The sequence below is a fragment of the Heloderma suspectum genome, chromosome 4 (genome assembly GCF_057233095.1).
Source record: "Heloderma suspectum isolate Gila_16-S chromosome 4, 16-S_ref, whole genome shotgun sequence".
Taxonomy (NCBI): domain Eukaryota; kingdom Metazoa; phylum Chordata; class Lepidosauria; order Squamata; family Helodermatidae; genus Heloderma; species Heloderma suspectum.
Genome location: NC_139461.1, coordinates 282,945,414 through 282,958,090, shown reverse-complemented (window position 1 = coordinate 282,958,090; position 12,677 = coordinate 282,945,414).

Genomic DNA, 12,677 nt, shown 5'->3' with positions numbered 1-12,677 from the left:
GTTCTCGGCTCAAAAGGTATAACAAAATACATTATTAACGTGTATTTTGAGAGAAAATATGTTTAGAAGTGTCTACTTTATGAGAAAATGTGTTAAATGTAAATTTTCATGCAAATTTCTTTTAAGAATTACAGCTCAATGCAGAAAGAGGTTGGAATAGACTTAATGGGTGAACAAATACAAAAATGTCATGGACTGGAAAGAGACTGATTTGTCTTTCCACTAGCTCCACCCAGAGATCAGCTGTGGCTCAGTCACTTCCTACTGTTTGGTCAGCAGCAAGCTGGTTCTCCTCTAGGGTGGCTTACACACTGCCACTTACACATTGCCAAAAAGAAGAAATGCATCACCAAAAAGGAGGGCAAAAGAGGACACAGGGGTTTGTTTGTTTTTTAAATCCATATGCTAATTTATATGTGTAGATGCAAATATAGAAGTACTTACTGTACTTTACATAGAAACATGGTACAACATACCATACTGGGGAAGACAGACATGTGTCTGCCTGTTTAGTCTGCTGTCCAGGATCTGATGGTTGATGGCCAACATCAATGCCCCTGGGCTCTCCTTTCTTATGGTTCTTCATCTTTATACCTGACCTGGACTGGACAATCCTTCAAATAGAGCAGGGGTAGACAACCTGTGGCCCTCCAGATATTTTAGCCTACACCTCCCATAATCCTTCACCATTGGCTATGCATCCTAGGGCTGATGGGAGTTGTAGGCCAAAACACACAGAGGGCCACAAGTCCCCTGCTATAATAGAGGATGCCTTCAGACAGAGGACATTCTTCTGTACAATAGGATACATGACCACCTTATTCTCTTCCCTGGGAAAGTGTCCCATTAGTTCTTGTGATGAGGGAAAGAAAGGTATATTTTATCAGTTATGAAATGTGGAATTATGTGGGTCTGTTATGATGAACATTGGTTAGGGTAGTGAGTCACACAAACTGAAATGGTGAGGAATCTGATATCAGAGAGGCTGTGATGTTCCTTTGGCCAACTGTCCAATGCACGTTTTAAGACTATGAGGGAAAGTACGGTGCAGCCAGAGGAGTACATGATTTCTAATACATGATTGATGCACTTCCTTGGAAAAATTGAGCCAAAACTGCTCAGAGAGCTTTGGCTATGGGGCGCTATAGAAATGCAATCAAGAAAGAAAGAAAGAAAGAAAGAAAGAAAGAAAGAAAGAAAGATGTGGAAAAACTCTAATCTGTATCTGTTCTCTCGGTGTCTGTGTTTTTTTCCCCCTTAACTTCAAAGTAACTATGAGGGGCCTGCCAATTTTGACTGGGGAAGCTATGTTGGAGAAGGGACTGTTTAGGCTTGACCCATGCCCCATACTAATCTAACCGTCTCCCTCCCAAGGCTACAATTAGCTCTTCTGAAAAAAATACAAGAACTATACAAGTAGCTATATTTTCCCCTCCCCGCACAGCAAAACTAACATCAGCTTTGGGGGGGGGGGTAGATTGGGAAATGACATGGGAATGGGGTTAACCATTCCTTCCCCCAGTACTGCTTTCTCAGTCAAAATACCCCCCTCCCCACTACTGCTGTGAAGGAAAGAAATAGACATTGGGAGATCCAGCCATGAATCTCCTGTATCACATCTGTTTTGGCTTTCAGTTTAATGGAAACATATAAAAGGAATCTAGGGAGACTGAGAAAGTTCCCCCCACATTTTTTAATTTAAAACTTAGAGAGCTCAGACTCGGAGGGATTCTGTTTTATTTTATTTTATTAATATTTTTTGGATCGCCTACCATAAGGGATCTCCTTTCTCATGCATGTTAATGCCCAATTTTATAACTGCTCAAGTTTGCAGACCCATTTGGTAACCATTTCTGTGTGAGCATATTCATTGTTTACGGGATTTGATAACTGCAAGAGTCTAACGATCACGTTTTATTGTAAGTTATGGTGGTAAGCCAGTACTACGCCCTACTTAGCATCAGTGTTGAATCATTATTCTAGAATAAATAATGTTATGATGTTATATAGTTTTAACTCTGTGGATTTTATTCCTTTAGTTTTAAATCGATTTGTAGCTGCCAAGTTTCTTTTTCTTTGTTCTGTGTTTTAAAATGATTTGTTATTACATAACAAGTTTGTATATTTGTTGTTTGGGTGGCCACATCCCATTGTTGGAAGTGGAAGTTTGTTTCCCAGAGAATCGCGCTTCTGTTTGGCAGGCTGTGGGGAGCATACTTCTGTTGGGAAAGAAGGCGTGTGCTTCCCATGTTCCTTGTTTCCTAGCAAAATTGCTGCGGCATGGCAACATTTGGCAGTGGCAGAAGCGACCAGGCGTGTGTGCACAGAAATTGCTTTGGTGGGCTGCATGTTGCCCACCTCTGCTATAAAGTTGGTGTGGGGTAGGGAGGAATACTCAAGGCTGGCTTCAAGAATAGGCATGGTTGGGCTCCTACCATGCTGAGCCAGGCAAGTGCTAGGGTCCATGGACTGGTGTCTGGGGGGCAGGGGGCGAGCCTTGCCAGGCTTTGAGCCCCAACTGGACATCCATGCCATCCCTAATCATAGCTCATTCCAAATCAGACTACCAAAGCACAGTGACAGCAACTCAACTATGCCCCAACTTTTCCTGGCTAACACTGTGCAACTCTGACTAATCTACTCATTGTGTACATCATTACACAGTTGCATAAATGTAGTCATGGCATTTGATCAGCAAGCAGAACCTCTCAAAAATCAACATGACACATCGAATCTGAGTACCTTCTGCAATGGAAGTGACTTTGGGTGGGTACATCCATAGAAATATCTGAAATAAGGTGGCTACTTAAAACCTTGTAGCATGTTGGCTCTATCCATGTAGAAAGCAGCTATTTGTGTGATTGTCTGGCCATGAAGGGATCCTTCTGGCTTCTCTCCTTATGCAGCCTTTAGGCAGTTGTGGTTCATTCAAGGCCAACAACAGGTGCAAGGGACCCCTCGCAGCAAAATGGCCCCAAGTCCCCACCCCAGCTGCTTTATGGTGGCAGTGATTATGACATGCCAGACTGCAGAACATAGGGTGGCCAGGTGTCCTACTTTACAGAAGACAGTCCTCTATTTGAAGAGCTGTTGGGGGACAGTCCTCTATCTGAAGGTGTCTTCTATTTGAAGGCCTGTCCTGCCTGAGTCTGGTTCAAAGATGAAGAACTATCAGAAGGGAGAGCTGGGCCTTGAAGTTGACCATCAACAGTTAGTGACTGGGTTTGCATGAGAGCAGGGTGGCTAATAAGCCATGGTGGCTTGCTAACCACCCCTGTGTGTGCTGGTCTGTGCTGCCCAATTTACCTAATTACCCTCACTGAGCCTGGCTTTTTGCAGTGCCTGAACCTGGTGAGGGTAGGCAGCTGGGGTGGTTAACAAACCACCTAGAACCCATCGCCTGTTCCAGGGTTGATGGGTTCCACCCCAGCCACCCACTCTCACCGGGTTCAGACAAGCTGCGCCTGGTGAGGGTGACCAGCACACGCAGGGGTTTTTAACAAGCCACCGTGGCTTCTTAATCACCCTCCTGTCATGGAAACCAGCTCAGTATCTGAACTGTAGACTGAGCAGGCACACAGATCACATAGTCTGCCTTCCCCACAAAGGTGGAGATGTACCTGTACTTCTATTTCTGAAATACCACGCCTCTGCATGTCATGTCTACTCAGAATAGCTGCGGGGGGGCTGTGTGTGGAGGTCTCTCCACTTGCCCTAGTCAAGTGGTGATGCTGTACACCAGGTTCAGCTGGAGGCCTTTTGGGGCCTCACCTCCCCATGCCCCTCCACGATGTCCAAGCAAGGCCTCATCAGTCATTCACTAGGCAGGCAAATTCTGACAGGTTCACTTGGATCAGGATGGATCTTTTCCTCATCACTGAGAGAGTGCTCTGATCTACTCAGTGCTGCAAAATCTCCCAGTGCAGGACCACGTTTCTCTATCTCTCACCTGCACATTCACTTTCTCCTCCACTTTCAGCAGCTATGCAGCTAGCCTATCACATTCCTTTTTGCCTCTTGGGCTCTGCCCCTACCACAGCTAATTAGCCAATTGCTCCTATGTTCTTCTCTTCCTTCCCACCCCAGTTGCCTCAAGGTTGATGAGTGGCAGGTCTCCTGACTCCCCACCCCAAATGCCTCCTCTGTTAGCCCAGATCACAGCAGCCAGCCGACTGCTAAAGCAAACAATAACGCAAAGCTAGAAAGCCCCTGCTGAGAGTGAACAGCTACTGCAAAAAGAGAGAGAGAAAGGGTGTATAAATGAAAGAGAGGCAGAGAGAGAGAGAGGCAGAGAACCGCATATGCTGTGACCAGGAGCTGCTAGTAACCCTGTGGCCTTGCAGTGAAGAGAACTGCCTTATACCCTGGTGCCTTTGATTGCAAAGAGATTCATAGCTTCTTTACATGAGTGATTTCTTGCATGCTCACAAAAGTTTGCGGGTCCTTTACATGACCTCGTCAACATCCACGGTCCCTCTTGTGCTTTTTCAGGTGTATTCTGCTATAAAAAGCACTGGACATAATCAGGTTTGTTTGTTTTTTAATGAGCAGAATCGGTAGCGTGTAAAGTTGGCATACTGCCATATTTCAGCCACTAAATTGCGCTGTCTAAAAGAAACCATAGGAAAAGTGCTGAAATGGAAGGTTTCGATTCAAACCAGGTGGTCACCCTGTCTGCCCATGTAATGGAGCCAATTGTGTAACCCCGTGAAGAAAACTGAAACCGAAAGCCCTGGTAGGGATGCGTGATTTCTGCCTTGAGTGATGAACCTCTCTAGATCTTTTCCAACTAGGTAATCCTTGACTTTTAAGATTTCTGTAAGTAGAGAAATCTTCAGTGTGGGTGCCTTGAAGCAATATCTCTTAAAACCTAAAGAGGACGGCTGATAGCTGGTAGCATTCTGGTGATGTGTTTCAAGGGGAGTTGGATGGCCCAAGAATGCATAGGTGATCTTTTTTTCTTCACCAGACCAAGGTAGGGGGCAAGTGAGGTTGGTGTGTATAGCAGGAAGTCAGTCTGTGCTGGAACTGGATCTGAAAAAGAGGCAGAGAGCTACGTTTGTTCACTGCAGGAAATCCTATAGCACTATGGGTTCCCACACTATGGGAGCAGGAATCTCTTGGAATATTAATCCTATGAACCCTTATCTTATGCTCAGCCTGTATGTGTGTAAATAAACTTTATATTAGAGAAACACCGTAAGTCTTCAGTGATTTCCTTCTAAGGAAACTGAATCCTGGGTAAGCATTGGAACTCCTGAAACTTCCTTCTGCAGATTCTCATTCATTCATTCAAAATATTTCTTGGCTGCCTTTCAGGGCAAAAGCCCTCTCAAGGCAGCGTACAGCAATAAAACACATAAAACCCGATAGAAATTTAAAGCAATAAAAACACAATAAAACAGTAAAAACACAATAAAAACAGCAACAAAACAGCAACAAAAACTGTAACAACAGCAATCATATTATGAGAAGACCAGAGTAAAATAATATATTTTCAAGGCCTTCTCAAAAGCCTGCAATGATGGAGCAGGGTGGACCCCAGATGACAACTTATTCCAGAGGTGTGTGAGGCCACTGCAGAAAAGGCCTTCTTTTGTGTGGGTCACCCACATTCTTAGAGTTATATTCCTCTATATAGCCTTCCCAACCTGACACCCTCCAGTTGTGTTGGACTACCCCTCAGTTACAGTAGCGAGAAAAAAAAATGGGAACCCCTCAGGATTGTCACATATTTTCAACCTAAAATGTTATTAGATCTAAATCTAACCCCATAATCCTAGATAAAGAACAATAGATAATTTGATTAAACAAATGACACACAAACATGATGCTTTTTCAGCATTTATTTATCCACAACTGATTCAACACTCAATATTTATGCGTGAAAAAGTATGTGAACCTCTAGATTCAGAACCTGGTGGCACCCCCTTGAGCAGCAATGACTTCAAGTAAGCGTTTCCTGGAACTGTTGGTCAGTCTCTCACGTCAGTTTTGAGGAATTTTGGCCCATTCCACCTTAAAGAACTGCGTCAACTAAGTGACATTTGAGGGCTTCCTTGCATGAACAGCTTGCTTCAGGTCATGCCACTGTCAGGGTTGGATTGGAGCCCATACAGCCCCAGAGCAGTTCTGATTCTGGGGAAGAGATTGAGACCGTGGGAGAGGAACCCACATGCTGTTCAGAGGTGCCGCCGGAGGGAGAGCCCCTCCCTGCTCACATTCCTGAGAGTGGCAGTGACCCTGGCAGGTGGGGGGGGGACAACTGGAGCTTCGGGACACTAGGCGCTGGTGCAGGGACAAGCGGGAGATGGAGGGCGCTGAGAGGAGGTGCTCAGCCCGCTTGACGCAATGTCAACAGCTGCGCCCCGATGCCCCACAGGAAAGGGGTGGACTTTCACCTCCTAGCCCTTAAGTTCAGAGTCTTCCCTCCCTTTCCCTCCAAATGGAGACCACCTCATTCCCTAAGGCTAGAAACCCCTGGTAGGCAGCTCTCTTAAGTTTCCCTCATTAGGCTCATGCAATTAGCATCTGTAAGTGTCATTAGGTTGAATGGAAATAAAGTCTTGGAAAAGAGCCCTATTGTCTGTGTGTTGATTCTGGCTACTTGAGGATTTCAGAAGGCAGCAAGGGCACTCCTGACAGCTTGGTCTCCATTCCTTTTTTTTTCCTCCTACTGATTCTGGGACAGCGCCATGGAGCAGGTTTTGACTACTCTAACGCAGGAGAACCAGGCGCTGCATGAGCAAGTCACCCAATTGATGCCTGCCATTCAAGCCTTGCAGGCTGCTGATCAGCCCATTCCGCCCCCCATTCCCCCCCAATGCAAGTGCCCGGTGGCCTTGCCAGAGACGTTTTCGGGTGAGAAGGGGCTCTTTCACATTTTCCACGCCCAGTCGGAGCTGTACACGCACCTCTGGCCTGAGGATTTCCTGACGGATCAGGTTCGTGTGGGGTTTATCATTAACCTGCTTTCCGGTGTGTAGGGGTGTGCGAACCCCACTTACCATTCTGCTGCGGGGTCCACGGGGGGGCAGGCAATCCATCCCTCCCCGTGGAATCCTCCCCGGCCGGCTCCGCTCCACAGCGAGTCTGCGGAGCCGCCAGCCGGGCCCGTCCACAGCCAGACTTCCATTTGCTGCCGGGCTGGGGAAGCAAATGGCGTTCGGCATAGTGGACGCCATTTGCATCCCTGCCCTTTGTCGTGATAGGCTATGTAAATATTTACGTAGCCAATCATGAAAAGAGCAGGGATGCAAATGGCGTCCGCTACGCCATTTGCGTCCCTGCCCTTTGCCATGATAGGCTACGTAAATATTTACGTAGCCTATCATGGCAAAGGGCAGGGACACAAATGGCATAGCGGACGTAACGCCCTTAAGTTCAGAGGCTTCCCTCCCTTTCCCTCCAAACAGAGACCAACTGATTTCCTAAGGCTAGAAACCCCAGGTAGTAGGGATGTCAGAGAATTTCTCCACGAATCTCGGGGAGGCTGAATGCCAACGCATTCGGCCCCCCGAAATTGGTGGGGAAATTCTCCGCCCCCCACCCCCCCTGGGATGGGACTTACCTCTGTCGAATGTCCTTCTCGGCGGCGGCTCCCGGCGGCATTTCGGTGGCGTTTCGGCGGCAGCCAGTCTTCTGACCGGCTGCTGCAGCCGCCATTTCCCAGTAAGGTAAAACAAAAAACAAAAACGTGATAGGCTACGTAACGATTTACATTGCCTATCATGGCTAGATTTTCAAAGTCAGCCGTGATAGGCTACGTAAATCTTTACGTAGCCTATCACGGCTGACTTTGAAAATCTAGCCGTAATAGGCTATGTAAATCGTTACGTAGCCTATCACATTTTGTTTTTTACAATTTTTTTTTTATTTCGCGGCCGGGGAGACGGGGTGCTCCCCCCTGTCCAGAATTTCGGCGGGGAGGGATGGGGCACCTCCCCCCCGGCCTGAATTTCGGCCGGGAGGAGCAGGGTGCCTCCCCCCCCGCCAAGAATTTCGGGGGGAGAAATGGAGCACCTCCCCCCCCACCGAAAACAGCTGCGGGACCAGGTACGGGACTTTCGTCCATCCTTACCAGGTAGGCAGCTCTCTTAAGTTTCCCTCACTAGGCTCAGGCAATTAGCATCTGTAAACGTCATTAGGCTGAATGGAAATAAAGCCTTGGAAAAGAGCCCTATTGTGTGCGTGTTGATTCTGGCTACTTGAGGATTTCAGAAGGCAGCAACATTGACAGCTACAACATTTTGATGGGGTTTAGGTCCGGACTTTGACTAGGCCATTCTAAAACACATAATTTCTTCTTTTGCAGCCATTCTTTTGTAGATCTGCTTGCATGTTTAAGATCATTGTCTTATTGCATGACCCACTTTCCGTTCAGCTTCAGCTCACAGATGGATGGCCTGACATTCTCCTCTAGAATCTTCTGATACACTGCAGAATTCATGGTTGTATCAATGAAGGCAAGCTGACCGGGTCCTGAGGCAGCAAAGCAGGCCCAAACCATTACATTCCCACCACCAGGTGTGATGGATAGGATGAGGTTCTTCTGTTTGAACTCAGTGTTCGTTTTTTGCCAAACATAACATTTCTCATTGAGGCCAAAAAGTTCTGCCTTTGACTCATCTGTCCAGAGTACATTGTTCCAGAAGTCTTGGGGATCATCTATGGTGATCTTTAGTGAACTTCAGACAGACAGCAATGTTCTTTTTAGATAACAGTGGTTTCCTTCAGGCTATCCTCCTATTCTTGTTCAGCCTCAGAGTCATGAACACTCACATTAGCCAAGCCAAGAGTGGCCTTTAGATCCTTGGATGTTACTCTGGGGTTCCTTTTGACTTCGTGGATGATGCACTGGTTTGTTCTTTGAGAGAATTTGGTAGGACGACTGCTCCTAGGTAGAGCGACTGTGGTCTTGAACCTTCTCCATTTGTAGATTATCTGTCCAACAGTGGATTGGCGGAGCCCCAAATAATGGTTTTGTAGCCTTTTCTACTCCTAAAGGAAATCAACCCTGACTGCTCATTGGAAGGACAGATACTGAAGCTGAAGCTCAAATATTTTGGCCGCCTAATGTGGAGAGAGAACTCACTGGAAAAGACTCTGATGCGGGGAAAGATTGAAGGCAAAAGGAGAAGGGGACGGCAGAGGATGAGATGGCTAGATAGCATCACTGATGCAATGAATATGAACTTGAGCACACTCCGAGAGAGAGCGGAGGACAGGAAGGCCTGGCGTGCTCTGGTCCATGGGGTCACGAAGAGTCGGACACAACTTAATGACTGAACAACAAACCTTTTCTACACTGGTGAGCCACAATAACTGCCTTTCTGAGGTCCTCAAAGATGTCCTTTGATTGTGGCATGACATCTTTCTACACAACTGTATGGTGAAGACCAAACACACCAGTTTCTGATTGTTTTATAGGGTGGGGTCTCCCAAATTCACCCCTGAAGATCTACCTAATTACTTAAACACCTGATTCTAATTATTCCCTTTAATTGAGCTGATGCAAGCAGGGGTTCACTTACTTTTGCACATACCCTGACTCTTGTACTCATTGCCCAATTTATACATTGTTTTATTTCACAAGACACGGAATTGGTTAATATAAACCTTATTGGATATTTAGAAAAGGACTGGTTTTGATTCACAAATGCTATCATACTAAAACTATGGATTTTCTGTAATTATCATTAGGGTTCACAAACTTTTTCTCACCACTGTAGGTATGGTAGCTGAGGAAATCTGTGAGTTTATTCCAAGGGTAGTATCCAATGGTAGTCCTACTTAGGGTAGACTGATTGAAATGAATTGCACTTAGGTTAGACTAACTTAATTCCCATTTATTTTAATGGGTCTACTCTATGTTGGACTAATACTGGATACCTTTCCAACACATCTGTAGGGTGCTAGGTTAGGAAAAGCTGCTGTTGTTTATACTTAGGGCCAATTCAATGGAGATTTTTTTTAACACCTCCCCCCAGTGGGATGTGTGTGGAATTTGGGGATAAAATGGCGGGGGGGGAGAATACCCCCCACACACCTGGAGTCCTACGGTCTTGGTCCAAATCGGGGCCATGCATGCTTACACTGGAGTAAAACAACTGTAAGACGCATAGCTTCATTATGTGTGATTAGAAGAGTGTTTAGTTTGGTTCCTAATCCACTTATTAAAAGTTGTAGGGAGGAGAGGTTCTCTCTCTCTCTCTCTTTCTTTTTTTCTAGCAAAACCATGACAGCTAGTGACACTTTAGTCAAGGAATGAAAGCTGAAATGCTACAGAACCAGAGAAATATATTCAGAGAATAACCTGTATTACTGTGTGCTGGCTGCTTGAACCCCTAGACAGCTTCAAGATGTGTGACTCACACTCGCTGCCGGGACCGCACGGCATTTTGAAAAGAAAGGCTACATCCAAATCTGCATTGCATGTATGCACCTCTGCAAGAACTGACAACATTTAAGGGCACGAGTATATTTTTTTTTAGGACCACTCAAAAATTTGCATGCTGACATTTACCAGTGAAAGCAAGGGACTGAGATAAACTCTTCATAAGCTCCTAATCACAGAAGAAACATCACTGGCAACAAACACGGAGCACATTCATTATGACTCTGCCATTATGTTTTATTAACTACACATCAGCCCATGGCTGTCATAACAGAGCACTACTGGTGACAATTTGAAAGTCTATTTTGGAACAAACACAGTATAATTAAAAACACAGAGAAGCGCAGTGTGATTCCTTTATTATTATTATCATCATCTTCATCACCCTCCCTTCCCATTTAGGGGAAGTGAACGTACTTTAATAAAGACTAGCACTTATTCAAATTTAAATTGCAACTGGAGACAATGATGTATTTTCAGTGTCTGAATCATCCCATTTTTATTAGCTAGCCATTTCTTCCATTCCATTATTCCCTGCATAAGGAATAATGCTGTGCTGCAAATTATAGGAGGCAAAAGATGGAGTCTATGATGAATTGCTGGACTTAAATGAATTGTGATATTGTCTTCACTTGTCTTTTGCCATCCACATGGTTACATAGAGTGATGGCAATGAAAGACTCAGCACTATTAGAACAGAGCTGGTGACCTCTGTTTCCAAACTGTCAGCAGCACATTATAGCAATTAATAATCTTTTCTCCCCCCCCCCGCCCACTTTTGCTAGGGTATGGGAAAAGCAGACAGGGCTGATGTGTAATTTCACAGCACAAGAGCATCAGTCATCCGAGAGTTATAAACCAGACTGCAGGAAGAGGAATTTGTTGAAAAGGAGAATACAAGAAATATATTCACCTGAGGCTGGCCCTATGCATGTTTACTGAGAAATAAGACCCACTGTGTCCAAAGGGGCTTAGGAAGATAGAAACAGGATATGCAGTGCCGAGATGGACACATGGACACGAGATGGACACATGGACACAAGGGAGGACACAGATTCACTTAGAAGAATTACTAAAATGGAAATGGAAATATAATACATCTCATCATAATGGAGAAGACTGTGACCAGGTGACCTGTGTGCCTGCTCAGTCAGCTGACCAGGTGCTAACTGCTGATGGGCAACTTCAAGGCCTCTGATCTCCCTTCTTATGGTTCTTTATCTTTAAACTGGACTTGGGCTGGACTGTCTTTCAAATACTCACGGGTGGACCATCCATATCAGTGAACTAGGCGGCAAATGAAGTGGTGAGCCAAGGTCAAGGGAAAAAATACCCCCCAAAAGTACAAATAAAATAATGAAGATTTCATTATTTCAGTTCCCATACTCATACAGAAGGAATATGACTGAGGCTGTGGAGGTGAGTGAGGGCCGACTGGGGATGATGGGGTGTGACGTAACCCTCCCTCAGGTCTGTCTGCCTCCGCTTTGGGACAGCTGTCCTCACTGTCCCACAAGCTTCAGCCCCTAAATTCACCAGGTAAAACAGACACTTGATATGCCTAATCGGTTCCCAAGCAGGAGAATTTCCCAGGAAATATGAACACTGCTGGTAGTGCAGAAAGATGAACGGGACGTGGGATGTTATAATTTAAAAACAAATTAAAGTTTATTTAATACAAGAGATGTTAACTCTTACAATTAATCACTCAGTCTTACCCTGCCTACTCTGGCCCTTCTAACTCCTGTTCTCACAACCCCACTATCTAGATGTAGCTTCACCAAACGCGAAGGCCCCCTCTCCCCTGCCTCCAAACCCTATCCTTGTCTAACCAACCAACCCTCTGCTCCTGCCTGTTATAAACCCAGTCTCCTCACAGGCACACACAAGCCCCTCCTTTCTGCCAAACAATTAACTCTAAGTTACCTGGGTCCTGTTGAACACAGCAAACACATATAAACATGAATATAGACTCCACGTGGCAAGCATCGTGATTTTGTCACGTGGGGCTAAGCCAAGCTACCTGTCTGCCTGCCTTTGGGACCTGGTCCTCCCTCAGGTGATGTGGGATATCCTCCTGTGCTGCTGCTGCTCCCAGTTGGAGGCAGGGAGTGACAACCCCCCAGCCCCCCAGAGAGCATCCGCTCCTCTGCCCCCAGAGGGCTGAGCCTTGGGGCCGGTGGTGCCTTGTTGTCCATGTCACCTCAAGGATGCAACTGGGACCCTTCTTCCAGGGACCCTTTCCCCAGGGCTGTGCTAGTCTCGTGTGTTGTTTTTATCA